At 28.4% G+C, this 15,823-nt stretch overlaps 1 protein-coding gene across 5 annotated transcripts in view; it reads right to left on the bottom strand.

The window, feature by feature from the left end:
- Positions 1–15,823, bottom strand: part of LOC142328224 (uncharacterized) — an 890,790-nt gene that overhangs the window by 233,706 nt on the left and 641,261 nt on the right. The window contains exon 1 of one of the 5 annotated variants that reach the window (XM_075371824.1): positions 10,894–11,538. The exons of 2 other annotated variants lie outside the window; for them this stretch is intronic. The gene's annotated coding sequence lies outside the window, so the exon portion shown is untranslated. Of the gene's footprint in view, positions 1–10,893; positions 11,539–15,823 lie in introns of those variants that run through there. 2 more of the 5 variants (XM_075371821.1, XM_075371825.1) reach the window with 2 other exon arrangements.

Raw genomic sequence — 15,823 nt, 5'->3', positions numbered from 1 at the left:
AAGCATAACGTTAGTTTCTTTATTTACATTTCATTTTAATAAATGTTCGAAGTGTCCTCCTTTTGTTGTTTGTCAGTGCGCCAGTCGATTATAAAAAAAATGATATTGCATTATTCAATGATTCCCTAGTGATACTTTGCGCTGATTCTCGAATTCTATTCTGTAAATCATCGATATCTTGGGGTTAATTATGATATACAATACTTTTTAATTGGCTTCATAGAAAGTAATCCGATGGTGGCAACGTCGGGTAATCTCGCTGGCCGTTCTATTTGACCCTATTTAACCAAATTTTTATAAATTTAAAATTAATTAAAATGATATTTAATCGATTCACCGACCTAAAAAAAAAAACTGAAGGATTTTTGACAAAATCTAAAAAATTATATTTTTTAATTTTTTTTTTTTTGAAGTGTCTTGAATTCGTAATAGTCACATTTCCTTATTTTTATTTATAAAATTAATTGTCCTTGGAATATTTAATGAATCTATTCTTTTAACATCGATCAATCTCCACAATCTCGGCCAGGCTTCACACATTCCTATCAAGGTAAAGCTAACAATAGTCTAGTTGCATAGTGGTTTATTTATTTACCTCCCCGGCAGAAATCTTAAAAAAAAATCATTACCCATAAAGAAAATTCCATTGTGTGATTTACAAATAACTACAAAAATGATGAACACTAAAAAAAACGACAAAAATAAAAAAGAAATAAAATACATTAAATCCTAATAAGAACAACAACAAAAATACTACTAAAAGTAAAAAGAAAAATGTAGAAATACGCAAGAGGGATCCATATTCCTTTCCTTGAGAAAATTATCATCCTGAAAATATATTTTAATGATTGTAATTACCACCAAGTTTTCTAGATCCCCAGTATATTTCTTTGTAAAAAAAATTATTTTATTTTATTTTGAAAATTTTCAAAATATTGTAACTCAAAATTATGCTGCCAAGAATTTTTTTTCATTAAATTAAAGCATTATTTATATATATTTTTTCAAGCAACGAATAACACATACTTGGCAACTTTACTAGTTCATAACATATTAATTTTAGAATCCTGGCACTCCCAAGCGATCTACTTCTTGACAGCTGCGGTAGAATTTTTTTTTTTAATGTATTGATAAACACACAAATACGGGTACATTAATATAACTGCTTTTGTAGTATATAATTTCTTTATTTAGCTAAACTGAATAAAATTAGTTTTTTATTTATTTTTAAAATATTCGTATGATGTAAATAAATAATTTATATGATAAAAATAATCCATACATTAAAATATTTATGGAGGTTTGTAATAAAATATGCAAATTATATAATACGTAAACTGCATAAAATAAATAATAAAAGTAAAAAAATGCACGCAAGATTTATTTTCTATTTTAACGTTACAATTAATAAAGTACTTAAAAAATTTCTGTTTAAAGTTTTATAAATCAATATAATAAGATAAATTATATAAAGTATTATCTTTTTAAGAAATGTATGTTCTCAATTCAATCCATTTATATAAAGCTACTAACAAAGTACAGGAAGTCTTAAATATTTTTTAAATACTTAAAACATAAAAAAATTAAATTTAGCAATTGCTTCTACTTCGAAACGAACTATTTTTCTGTTTGAAATTACCTTCAAATTTTAAAAGGCATTGAAAATATTTTTACTTAAAGAAACCATCGGGCTATGAAAATCGTAATCAAAATGTTGCCCATTTAATTTTTTTGAGTAATTTTACTTTTTTCTTTCTTCGTAGGAGGAGGGAAAAGCTCTGCCAGGCCAGCCACCGTTCGCCCGCGCAAACGGTAGTGTCGGATTCGTGACCACTGAAAAACCTCCCCCTTATTACAACAGAACTGATACCTCTCGCTCTCTTTTCTCCGGAACCACCGTAAGGTATTACTTGATAGGATGATATATATGAAAGTATAGTCTTGTACAGTTTCAGGTGGACCGTTCCTGAGATGTGTGGTTAATTAAAACCCAACCGACAAAGAATACCGGTATCCACAATCTAGTATTCAAATCCACATAAAAGTATCTGCATTTACAAGGATTTGACCTGATACTTGCCTTGCGACATAACTCACGGGCATGCTGTAATCTTGTGGGACTTCTTCAGATGGTTCGGAAAGTCCTGGACATCTCACCAGCAGCGGCCATCACTAGCGTACCCCAGTTATCTCCTTCAAATCCGCCCAGAAAACATCTAATGTTGTTGTCTCTCCTCCACAGTCTTCGTCCGCATAATTTCTTTGCTCATGGTGGCTATCGCCCACCATGACGCCTTACTATGCAGCAGCTTATCTATTAGATTTTCGACATTCAACGAACCTACTGTCGTATTACACTGCAGCCTCTGCTCTGCCTACCTGCCACAGTCGAAGAATGTGCCTTCCACAGAATCTGCTTCTTAGCAGTAGGAACACCTCGGTTTCACCTACCTAAAAATCTTTTGGTATTAGACCAGTATTTGGGGTGTGTTGTAGGGCATTAATAAAATGCTTAATGGTTGTCAAAAACGTTTAATGGCCACAATTTTGGTTTAAGTTGTCGTAGTATGAAGTTTTTTTTTTACTTCAATATGTTTATCTTAATGCTTTAAAAATAATGTCACAATCCTACATTTTTAATTTAAAATTTTTGAGTTATCCCGCTACGGGGATCTCCTGGATGCGGTGTGGTGAATACCGAAAAATTTGTCGTTTCGAGGTAGAACATTGCTCCTAAAAAAAATTTCATTTTTCTATGTTAACCTTAAAAGTTATTTAAGGATTCTCATGATTTGTTAACATTTTGTATATACATTATCAAACCTAAACTATCAAATCATCGATTTTATTTTTTTATTTTAATTTCTATTTTGAACAAGTTAGTTGGGTGATAATTACAGTTTCTTCCAGGTAACATAAAATGATACTATAAATCGTTTATTAAGTTAATAAGTAAAATTATATAAACTTAAGTAATGAAATATGACTATAACATAAAACATTTATTTGTTGTACTACATATATTGTTTTCTAATCACACTGTAATTGACTTGCTGTATTAATCTTTCTCAATCAAAAATGGTTTCAAGAATTTATAAATTATAAACATTTTTTATTTATAGAAATGAAAACTAGAAATTTCATTTGATATCGATTGTTAAAATAAATTTCATCATTAACTAAAGAAAAAATTATAAGTGGGATGAACGTTAAGAAATATTTATCTGATAAAGACGGCGTCATATTTAAAATAAATAAACTACATGAAAGAAATAAACGTTAAAAAAATATTGAAATTATAAAAAATTACTGGTAAGCAATTACCGCGAAATTTATTAATTAATTCATTTTTATTAAGAAAAATGAATTCTTAAAATACGGTAAATGTATCCGTATCTGATAACATACTTATAATTTAAATATGTGAATTTAAATTTAATTTAAATTATGTGAATTTTTAGCTATATGAAAATGTATCTTTTGCTTCGAAATGCATGTTATTAATTGAAACCAACTGGAATATCAAAGGGCGTCAAGTAGCTGCAAGTAAAAAAGTTTAATAATTTATAAATAAATTTACTGATTTAGTCTAAAAAAAAACGAAACTGGATATCATTTTTACACAGTTATAAATTAGCAATTATCGATTATTATTAATAAATTAATATATAACATTTTATTAATCAAGAGCAGGTTCAGTTGGCAGATTACCTACCATTGTCAATAATAAACTATTTATATTGAATAAAATAATCAATATTATCTTTAAAAAAATTACCTAAAAAGCCAAAAGGCATTAACCTACTCAACTAGACATAAAATTATTAAAATAGAAGAAAAACCGGCAAAGGATTGGATAACTTTCCTGGTTTCGCAATCGACTGATTTTTTCCGGGCGATTCAAAAAAGACCATCATAAATTTAAAAGCATATAAAAATTTTTTGAGATAACTTACAGATTCGGTTGAGGTCTCATTTCATAGAAAAATAGATAAAGTTTGACACCAACATTCACTTCGGTTCGATATAAATTTCATTTTTAATGTGACATACATCCAACCTGAAGTCCATTTCATTCGAGATTGTAGCCAGCAAATCGGGCGTTATCTCTGCAGCTGCGGCGTTAATTTGTAGTCTTAGATCAACAAGATCAGCAGACAAAGGCAGTATATAAAACCGACCTTTAATGAAACCCCACAAGAAAAACTCTTGTGGGGTCAAATCTGGAGAGCGAGATGGCCATGGATTTGGACCTTCATGACCAATCCACAGATCTGGGAATCAAGTATCAAGAAAATCTCGGACTTTTAGGTGGTATTGAGGTGGAGCCCCATTTCGCTGATAGTAATGGTCTCCATCTTGGTCATCATCATCTAACTGAGAAAATTTTGAAGAATGTCTAGGTAAACGATACCATGCACTAATACTTCCTGGAAGAAGAACGGGCTCTTCTGTCTGGAAGAAAAACAATCTGTCTCGACGAAGGTTTGGCGTCAAGAGTAAATTGTGTGCCTAGTCGGACGGTCACTACCGAATCTAAGACTTCTTAGATTAACGCCTTAGATTACTTGATATAAGACGTCAAATTAACGCCGCAGCTGCAAAGATAACGCCCGACTTGCTGGCTACAGTCGAATGAAATCAGGTGGTATGTATGGCGTATTACGAATGAAAGCAATGTCGTACCAAAGTGATTGCTGGGTGACAAACTCTATGTGTTTTTCTAGGGAATGAGATCTCAACCGAATCTGTAAGTTATCTCAATAAATTTTTATATGCTTTTAAATTTGTAAAATCCTTTTTGAATTATTTCAAATACACCAAAGACGTTTTAATATTAATAGCCAAATTTTGCAATATTTAGAGTTCAATTAGGAAAGAGACCAAAATGTTCATTAAACAGTTTGGGTCCGATTTGGCCACTGTATAAAATGTTTTTCCTTAACAATTATATACTATTAAAAGTGTAACTGCGAACAAAATATAAATTTTTATTACAAACATTTTAGTCCCATTTGATGACCTTTTTGTTCAACAACTACCTCATAACATTTTTAATAACACCCTCAATTTGAATAATAAATAAAATATCAGAAATTATAAAACGATTCTTAGAAATTCTTAATTCATGATTCAGGGACTCCCTTTTTTCAAAAAAGTTCCCTTCTTTTCGTCATTAATAATAAATAGAATTGGATTTTCAATCTAGTTTAAAAAAAATTATATTCTATATACGGGTTCTATTCAGACCCTTTGCTTTTGTTTTTGGAGGTTTAAAAATGTATTTATTGGAACAATTATTTACTTCAATAAGAAGAGTCCAATTCCAGGTAATATTATTCAACAACTAAATATCATCTTATAATCAATAATAATGATATAATTAAGGCAACAAAAATATATATCCCCTATTGATGATATATATATATTTAGGCAAACTTTTGTGGTAAATTTCAACTCTTTTGATCAATATTTAATATCTCTCCCATCCCTAATTCCGACAGACTTAGAATTTTGGAATTTAAAAAAAATTAATGAGTATTTCCATCGTACTAAACGATTAAATTAAAATTAAATTTTCTACATACCAATGTACAAAAGCTCAAAATTATAAATGGCAAAAACTATTCGTCCCTTTTTTAATTTTGTCCAGAAGTAATGCCACATATATAAACGTTTTGTGTGCCATCATCGAAGAGATTATGTTGAGCCAGTATTAGTCAAAATGTAGGCCAACAAACGTACGTACGCGTGTAATCACTTTTTTATTTTATTTTTTTTTTTAATATGAAGATCTTGAAACGTAGATATTTGCAAAAATCTCGATACCTAAAATTTTCTTCGATCGCTATTTTTCCTTATATAGTTATGCTAATGCAGCAGCATAGCTATAATAGCTGAGAAAGTAAAAATACGAATGTACAGTACTTAAAATAATATATTATTAATAAGGTTTTTTTTTAATTATTTACTAAAGAAAAGAGTAGGATGTAAAGAAATATTGTATAGATAATAATATATATGAACAAATACATACAGTATAGTCTGTTAATCGAAACGAAAACGAGGTAATGACCTGTATTTTCGCTACTTCATATAAAAAGCCGATAAGTACATTTATTTACTTCCTGTATAGATACTAAGTTAAAATAAATTGCTCTCATTTTAATCAATTTATGAACATACAACGATCAAAAAAATACATAAGTAGAGTAAATGCATTAGCAAGAGTAAATCTGATTCACGATTTTCGATAAATAGTACGTACATCAATTAAAATTTTAATATTAATATAATACACGTACCATAATAAATTCCAGTCACGATTTATGTTTATTTATGTAATATATAAACAAATATAAATTGAAATCTCAAACTTTAAGTTTTTTATTATTATCAATTTCTTCATAAATTAAATACAACGAACTGAACTGAATACAGTTAAAAAAAAAAACACACGCATGCTGATGAATAAAATGTATTTTCAGATAAAATACTACAATCAAAATTTTAATAATAAAAAATATAAAGCTAATTGTATTATTATTATTATTATTATTATTAAATCGAGAATGAAGTAATAACAAACATTTATTGCTATTAAAATGTATTAATACGAATGCTACTTAATATTCAGTACGACAGTTATAAACGTAATTAACTATACAGGAAAAGGAAATAACCACAAATAATAATCAAATAAACATTTCTTGATAAAAATAGGGATTAAAACTTCTCTAAGCATCTTATAAAATAATAGGCGATTAGAAATTTCGGTGAGCATACTAACACTCATCACTACAATATAGATATATTTTTATAATTCCTAATGTTTACGTACCCCATAACAAAAAACAAGTACAAAACGAAAGTTATGAAATGTAGGTAGAAATAACGAAGATGGACAACTAAACGTAAAAATAGGAAGAGAAGGTAGAAGAATTTTGTTATTTGGGAAGTAGAATTACTAAAAATGGACGAAGCAGGAGCGATATAAAATGCCTAATATCACAGGCGAAACGAACCTTCAGTCAGAAATATAATTTGTTACATCAAAAATTAATTTAAACGTCAGGAAAAGATTTTTGAAAGTATATTTTTGGAGCCTCGCTTTATATGGAAGTGAAACTTGCGACGATCGGAATACGTGAGAAGAAAAGATTAGAAGCTTTTGAAATGCGGTGCTATAGGAAAATGTTAAAAATCAGATGGGTGGATAAAGTGACAAATGAAGAGGCGGCAAATCGATGAAGAAAGAAGCATTTGAAAAAATATAGTTAAAAGAAGAGACAGACTTATAGGCCACATACTAAGGCATCCTGGAATAGTTGCTTTAATATGGAGGGACAGGTAGAAGGAAAAAATTGTGCAGGCAGGCAACGTTTGGAATATGTAAAACAAATTGTCAGGGATGTAGGATGTAGGGGGGGGTATGAAACGACCAGCACTAGTTAGGGAATCTTGGAGAGCTGCAGCAAAACAGTCAAATGACTGAAGAAAAAAAAATCTTTATGTTGCAATCTGAACTAGTGAACAATAAGTAAGCTCCATCATGGCCCAAAGAGATTAAAAAAAGAAAAAGAAAAAACATATATACAAATAAAAGACAAAATGATAATAACTGTATTACTATCATAATAATATAGTTGTAAGCAACCTAAAACAAATCATAAGTAACTACTAAAAAAAATACATTAATCTCCAAGAATGACAAGCATTCTACGCCAGGCTTACTAAATAAAATAAGTAACGAAACGGTTTCCTTCTTCACCGAGGTAAATTACGTTACAACAAACGGTTAACAAAGGTTTACAGTTTCTACAAACAAAGCCCATTAAAATACAAATGATATTTAGTTCTACAAGCACAAAACTTTCCCTCCGTTTTCCACTTAGACTGGGTGTACAATTAACATGATTACTTTCAGAAAAACAACTCTGATTATTATTATTATTATCACTTGCATATCAATGGAATTATAATCATTAGGTAATCACAAAAATTTGTACGTTAGAAAATACCTAATTCTTTGTCAAAGTAGGCGCGATTAGAAATTTCAGAACTTACACATACACATAAAGAAAAAATGAAAAATCATATCTATTAAAAAGAAATTGATACCTGAATGAAAAAATGAAGGTGTAAATTAATTACGATACTTAAACACACACACACACACACACACACACACATATATATATATATATATATATATATATATATATATATATATATATATATATATATATATATGTATACATGATTTATTAAAACATAATCTATTCATTCATTACTAAATAACAGTCATTCCTTAAAGAAAATTATGGTCTCACAAAATTAAATTAAAAAAAAAAAAACACAAATTACAAGTATTAAGTCTGCGACATTCAGATGTATAAACAAATATATATCATTCAAAGGTTTGTAAATATAATCAAACTACTTTGTCATATTTATAATAATCGTTTTAAAAAATACGACGTTTGTAAATAACACGTTTAAATAATCGTTTGTAAATATTAAGACCGACGTATGTTAATAATTAAAAAAAAATTAAATTGCACGAATTTTACATTCGTAATGTAAATTTGTAAAATTCTATTAAAATTATTTAAATTAATACTACAAATATTACAGGTTAAGATTAAATTCTTGAAGATTTAAATATCTTGTAAATATAAAAACTGCAGACCTATCTGAATAATGAATAACTAATATTTGTTTTTTTTATATAATTAATATTTTGATAAATTTCAAAAGTTAAATTTTTAAATAAAATTGCTTACGATTTTTATAATATTTTAAAATGCTCACATCATTTGCGATTTAATACATATATATATTTCTCCAACCGGTTTTCCATCTACTGCCGGGTCTGGGTGTTTGTGTGGGTGTGCGTGTGCGTGTGCGTGTGCGTGTGCGTGTGCGTGTGTGTGTGTGTGTGTGTGTGTGTGTGTGTGTGTGTGTGTGTGTGTGTGTGTGTGTGTGTGTGTGTGTGTGTGTGTGTGTGTGTAGGCAAATACAATTACTGCTACCAACTTGCCACGCCTGACTTAGCTGTAGATGTAGTACAATTTAAGGGCAAATGTACCGATAAACACGCAGTCTTCTGTAACAAACTCAGGTCGAACAGTCCTGAAACGAGCGATTAATTAAAACCTAACCACCAAAGAGCACCAGTATCCACAGTCTGGAATTCAAATCCATATAAAAGCAACTGCTTTTACGAGGAATCGAACCTTAGAACTCTAAACTTCGAAAATCAGCTGATTTTGTGATGACGAGTTTAACCGCTACACTAACCCGGTAAGTGGATGCTACATCGTGGATACCGTTGTTCTTTGGTGGTTGGGTTTTAATCGATTACATATCTCAGGAACGGTCCACCTGAGACTGTACAAAACTACTTTTCATTTTCATTCATACATATCATCCTCATTCATCTTCTGAAATAATACCTTACAGTGGCTTAGGCTAAGCAGAAAAAGAAGACTAACCCGATGGGTTTTACATACATAAATATATATCAGCTAGAAATGATTTTCACATAATTAGTACAAACTTAATATTTAGTTTATAAATATCGTTTTGATTGACAGTATGTTTAGTTCTCACCATACCGATCTATAAAAAAAGAAAATATTCGATCCATTAAAACTGCTTTGAAAAAAAAAAAATATATATATATATATATGTACTCTTACGATCTAATATAATATCCAAGAAATTTATGATTGCAATAGATCACTCAAAATCGCATTTTGTTTTTTTTTTTTCAACAAAAAGGTTATGTTTGCACTGAATGACTCAAAATCTCATTTTCGATTTTACTTTTTTCAAAATATTTGGTCTGATGATCATCACAGATAATTCCTTGCGATTGGGCCTTAAAATTAAAACTTTGCCAGAGATTGCAAAACGTTTTAATAATAGAAACTAAAATTAAATTTACAAAAAAAATCAAACCTGAATTCCTCGAAAAAGGATATTTAATTTTAAAAAACTTCTTAGATTTATTTTACAATTATAATATTTTTCCACAAGAAGCATATATTTTAGTTAGAGAAAGTTTATATTTTATAATAATTCTAAATTTCCAAATTGAATCTCCCAAAAACAATTTAAATGATATATTTATTAAGTTATATGATAAAATTAAAATTAAAAAAAGGTTTTTAAAGTTGTTAAGGATTTTCCTAAGTTATTTAAAAGAAAAAAAAACAAGAACAAATAAAACAGCTTGGTTAAATTATTAGTTCAAATTTAAAAAAATGATTTGCAAGTTGGAAATAAAAAAATAACAATTTATGATCAAATAAAACTACTTAAAAAAATTGAATGTTTATTATTTTAAGATATTATAAGGCATTCAATAACCTATAAATATAAAATCATCTATTTATTTTTATTATTATTATTAATAAAATTTCTATTTATTTATTACTAATAAATCTTTTTTTTTGCAAAAAGATCGCAATAAATAAAAATAACACTTTTAAAAATATTAACTTTATTATAATCAAAGAATATTGATTAATAAAATTACTATTAAATATGAATTATAATTACATTAATTTACCGTGAAATATTTAAATTAAAAGAAAATATATTCAAGATGATGATTAAAATAATAATAATTGATAAAATAATGCGTAACAATAAATCATATGTAAAATAGTTCTCTCTATTTATTATATATAATAAGACACTGTTGAATATATCTAATAACTAATTGTTTATTATTTTCAACTAAAATATATATATTTAAATTCTTATAATAGTTTGTATAAATTTCAAACTGTTCTATAAGGTAAAATAACTAAATATATTATAAATAATAAAAAAATAAGCATTCCATAAACTAATTTACGAATAATAAATTAAATAACATACCGGGGATATAACGAAGCGTATATTTAGAATATAAAACGAAAGAAAAATATCGAAATTATGAACGGAATCAGCCGATGAACTAACAGCTGATGTTGAAGACGATGGTAATTTTCTTTTCTATTGGCGTGAAATCTCAAATATGTATATAATAATAAAGCGAACAGGTACTGTTCTTAATAATGTATTATTATATCGTATACCGACTATAAACCACCACACTCGTTCGCGGTATATCTTATGAAAAGATTTAGAAGCAATTTACCGGTTTTATTCAGAAAAGTACCGAGTAGTAGTAACGTTTAAAAGGTTATATCGATAGCTTATTAAATATAAAGATCGATTTATACGACGCGTGAATTATTCTTTACGCATATATGATATTCGTAAATCGATCGTATTATGAAAAGAACTGCAGCCGGAGGAAGAATTCAAGAAAGAATTAACTCGCAGATGTACGTACAACAGAAGACTGAATCGACGAAGTAAGAAAGAACAGAGAGGAGATCGGCGGCCTAGGGATGAGCTCGAACCTTCTATATCCGTACTACGGACACGACAACCACGTGGACACAAATAACATCACCTATGAGTCATACCGAACTAGTCGCTGCTTTAAACGTACACATTTTACATATACATACACACATACACGGTAAAAGCAAACGCTTCAAGATCTTGCACTTGTCTTCTTTTTACTATTTCGTATACCTCGTCGACAAAACCGACCTGACATGACTACTACACCTTATACTTAATAAAACAATTACCATCACAACAGAATAATTTAACGGTTTTGGCAACAAGCCTTTTATTTTTCACGAATGATTCTCTTCTTCTCTGTCTAGACATGCCCTTCAAATTCCTATGTGGAAGCTAAATCTAATATATATTTTTTTTTTCTTTTTTTTTGTTTATATAGCATCTTGCTTTCTTTCAAATATACCGGCGCCACATTACATTTCATCAGTACAATAATTTTAAAAACAACCTTGTTAACACCTGATGCTTTACCAACTGGACGAACTTATACTATTCCTATGTTTGACTTTGTTATGTTCTAAATCTGGCAAAGAATTTTCTATAAATACGTTACATTAAGCTTTTATATCCCTTTTATAAATTTGTTTTTTATCTATGTTACTCAAATAAATAAATAAGTTCTACTTAATAAAAAAAAAAAAATTAATTTTCTTAAAAACCTATTTTTAATTTAAATAAATTAAATCAAATAATAATATGATTTAAAGTTGTTTACAAACATAACACTATTTTAGTAAATTAATAATAAAATAAAATAATAATTACAATTAAAATATTATATATAATTATATATCTTTTTATATTACGTAAAATAGATTTTAAATAATATAGAAAAAATACATTTAAATGTAATAACATAAAACCACTTTTTTAAATTTATTTCTAAATTTTATACGGAGTTAGAGTTATAAAATTTAAATGTTAGGTGATTCATGCATTTTTTTAAATCTTGAATCTCATTCATTAAAAAAGCTTCTGCGTGTGGGTGTTTATGTGTGAAAAGATTTATTGGTAAATAAACAGAAAATAATACACTCTTTTAAATATAATTAATTATTTCAGTTAAACATGATTAAATCTTTTAATCATCAAGATAAGACAGTAGCACTAATAAAATACATCTAAATTATTATATATAATTTCACGTAAAGTTGTACCATTTTCGTAAGGAGTTAAAAAAATCTTTTTTTTTTTAAATTAAATTATTCATTTATTGTATAATTTTCATTATTCAAATTAAAATGAAATTATAAACCGTACGGTAAGAGTACTGCAGATATTTCTTCCACCCACCGGGTTGGTCTAGTGGTGAACGCGTCTTCCCAAATCAGCTGATTTGGAAGTCGAGAGTTCCAGCGTTCAAGTCCTAATAAAGCCAGCTATTTTTACACGGACTTGAATACTAGATCGTGGATACCGATGTTCTTTGGTGGTTGGGTTTCAATTAACCACACATCTCAGGTATGGTCGAAATGAGAATGTACAAGACTACACTTCATTCACACTCATACATATCATCCTCATTCATCCTCTGAAGTATTATCTAAACGGTAGTTACCGGAGGCTAAACAGGAAAAAGAAAGAAAGAAGATATTTCTTCCGCTCAAAAAAACAAAAATTTCTGTAATATAAATAAAACATATACAATAAAAAATTCCTATCGACAAAGAATAAAATCAGACATTACCAAAAGTAATTCTTCCAGAAATACAATACGCCAGCAAGACTCTCTTCGGACCATACAAAATTGGCGAAGTAGAAAGGAAGATAGTCAAAAATGCATAAACAAGATAAAAATAGTAGAAGGACAGTGGAGGATAATCCCAAATAAAGAAGTATATAAATTAATAACCCCGCTAACAAATTTCTTCAGAAAAAAAAGAATTTCATTGTTGGGGCGCCTACTTAGAGCAGAAAACACCAAATTTGCAAGCCAAATATTTAAATTTTACTGGGAAAGAACAACAAAACCGAAATGGATAAAGGAAGTCCGAAAAGATATGGAAGATTCTCCAAAGAAGATCTAATCACAAAATCTGAAAAATACGACAAAATAAATTAATACTAACATGATAATATTTAAACCTAAAATCAAAAAGAAATCCAAAGGGTGTATTCAGACGAGGACAGGCGCCAAAAAACAGAACGCCTCAAAAAGATGTGGGCATCTTTTTTCTTTTTTTTGTTGTTCGTAGGCGTTTTTCGCCCACGAACTACAAAAAAAAAAAAAAAAGAAGAACCGATTACAAAATGAACTGGCCCAGAAATTGAACTAAAGTAATCCTATGAGGTCGTACAAAAAAAAAAACAAAAAAAAACAAAACTGTTTTTAACAAAACGATACTGATATCAAAAAAGGTAAGACATTACATTTCTATTATCAAAAGCTGTTATTAATTTAGAATTTTCTTTAAAAAAAAGTACATATATATATATATATATATATATATATATATATATATATATGTAATAGACAATAAATATACAATAATAAAAAATGTTTAAGCGTTCCACATAAGCAAAAAAAAAAAAAAAATTGTACAAAACTCTTACCATTTCATTTATTAAACAACGAATAATCATAAGAATTGTATTATTTCTGTAAATATGATATATATTACATATAAATGTAATGTTTTCACGCTTATTATTTTCACCCTATTTTCATTTCACTGTAGGTTAGGTCTTGTTTAGAACTGCAAACGTAGTTCGTTGACATCGTCGCTTCTAACCGACGAAGTTCTAACGAAATCCGTGATTCATGTTCATAACCAGTACACCATGAATATTTTTCATAATATAAAGAAAAAATATATACGTATTTCACATAAAAATATAACCTTATTTTCTAAATAAAAAATATAAATAAATTGTGCGAAAAAACCTGTTAATTTAATCAGGTACTGAATACTTTTAAAAATAACAAAAATTATACATTTTATGTATGAAAGGTGAATGTACATTTTAGTGAAAATTAAACAGAATTAATAATAATAAAATAGATAAGAAAGTGGATTTTTAATTACCGTTACCAATTCATTCACGAAAATAACAAATGAACTTTTAAATACTCGTAGGTTTATTTAAAAGTGAAAGTTAAGTGTCAAGACATGAAAAAAAATTAGAAAAAAAGATAACCTGGTAAAGAAATACTAAATAGGTTATATATTTCCAAACAAAAGAGAACGTTAAAATTTCATTAATTTTTTTTGTATGCTTAAATATTTACAGTAATAATTAAATAGGAAAAGAAAATGGCGAAAGTTAAAATACATTTAGTCTAAAAAAAAAAAAAAAACACAAACCATAACAATTATAATTTGAGTATAGATCTGTAAATTAACAACTAAGTTCATAAACGACCAGGTAAGCCCAATTTAATCATAATAAAACTAATACCGACCTTCATAGCAGAGTTTTAGCGCTCAGCCTTTTATCCGAAGGTTCGAATCCCGTTCAGAGTGATAAATGTGAAGATAAAAATTCTATAAGAGTCTGTTATTTAAATGTTAATATATCACAATTATCGTAAACGTCAATAATTGAATGATATTACGTGAGATATCACTTTGTGACTAGAAATAATAAAAGAAAAGAAAATTAATGAAAATAAAATAAAAAATTAATAAAAGTACGTTAGATAAATGACCAGTCACAAAAAAATATAATTTGAACATATATTTTGAGCTGAACTTCTTTCCCGTAAAATCTAAACGGCTCTAACTACAATTTTTACTTTCTCGTCTAGATAGCGCTATAATATAGCTTTGGAAAGGAAAATATTATATTCGATCCAATTTGGGCATATGCGGTTTTCACCGGAACTTGACGTTTTGACACCTAAAGAATCCAAAATACCGGATGGAAACTCTCCGGATATTAATATTCATATGTACGTGTGTGTGTGTGTTGGGTGTTGACCTCTAAATTACCTTATATCTCCAGAACTACTGGACCGATTTTGACCAAACTTGGTCAGATTACTTCTACTCATGGGGCATTGATGCCATTAAATTTTCAACTTAAAAGGTCAAGGAGGTGAGGCTATACAGCAAAGTCATCCTCAGTATCTCGAGATTTCACCTAATGCCATATTTTTCTTAGGCACATTTGTTAACAATAAACAAATTACAACATTTGCATAAAAAATTATTTTGCAAAATCGCACCCTCACCCCAAGAAGTGCTCTAAACTACTGATATCTTGTAACGTCACAGGTGAGTGGTAAAATTAAACAAATGAATAATATTTAAAGTGTAAAAAAATAACTCGGTCTGGCTGGGTCTGGAACTCGATCTCTCGATAGACAATGTACCTTGTGCGTTAAACCTCGCAGCTACACCAGTATCAGTACAGTACAGGCGAAATTTGTTCTACGTAAATTGTGAAG

This window comes from Lycorma delicatula, chromosome 7, assembly GCF_047948215.1.
Source record: "Lycorma delicatula isolate Av1 chromosome 7, ASM4794821v1, whole genome shotgun sequence".
Classification (NCBI taxonomy): Eukaryota; Metazoa; Arthropoda; class Insecta; order Hemiptera; family Fulgoridae; genus Lycorma; species Lycorma delicatula.
This window is presented reverse-complemented; position numbering and strand designations above follow the sequence as displayed.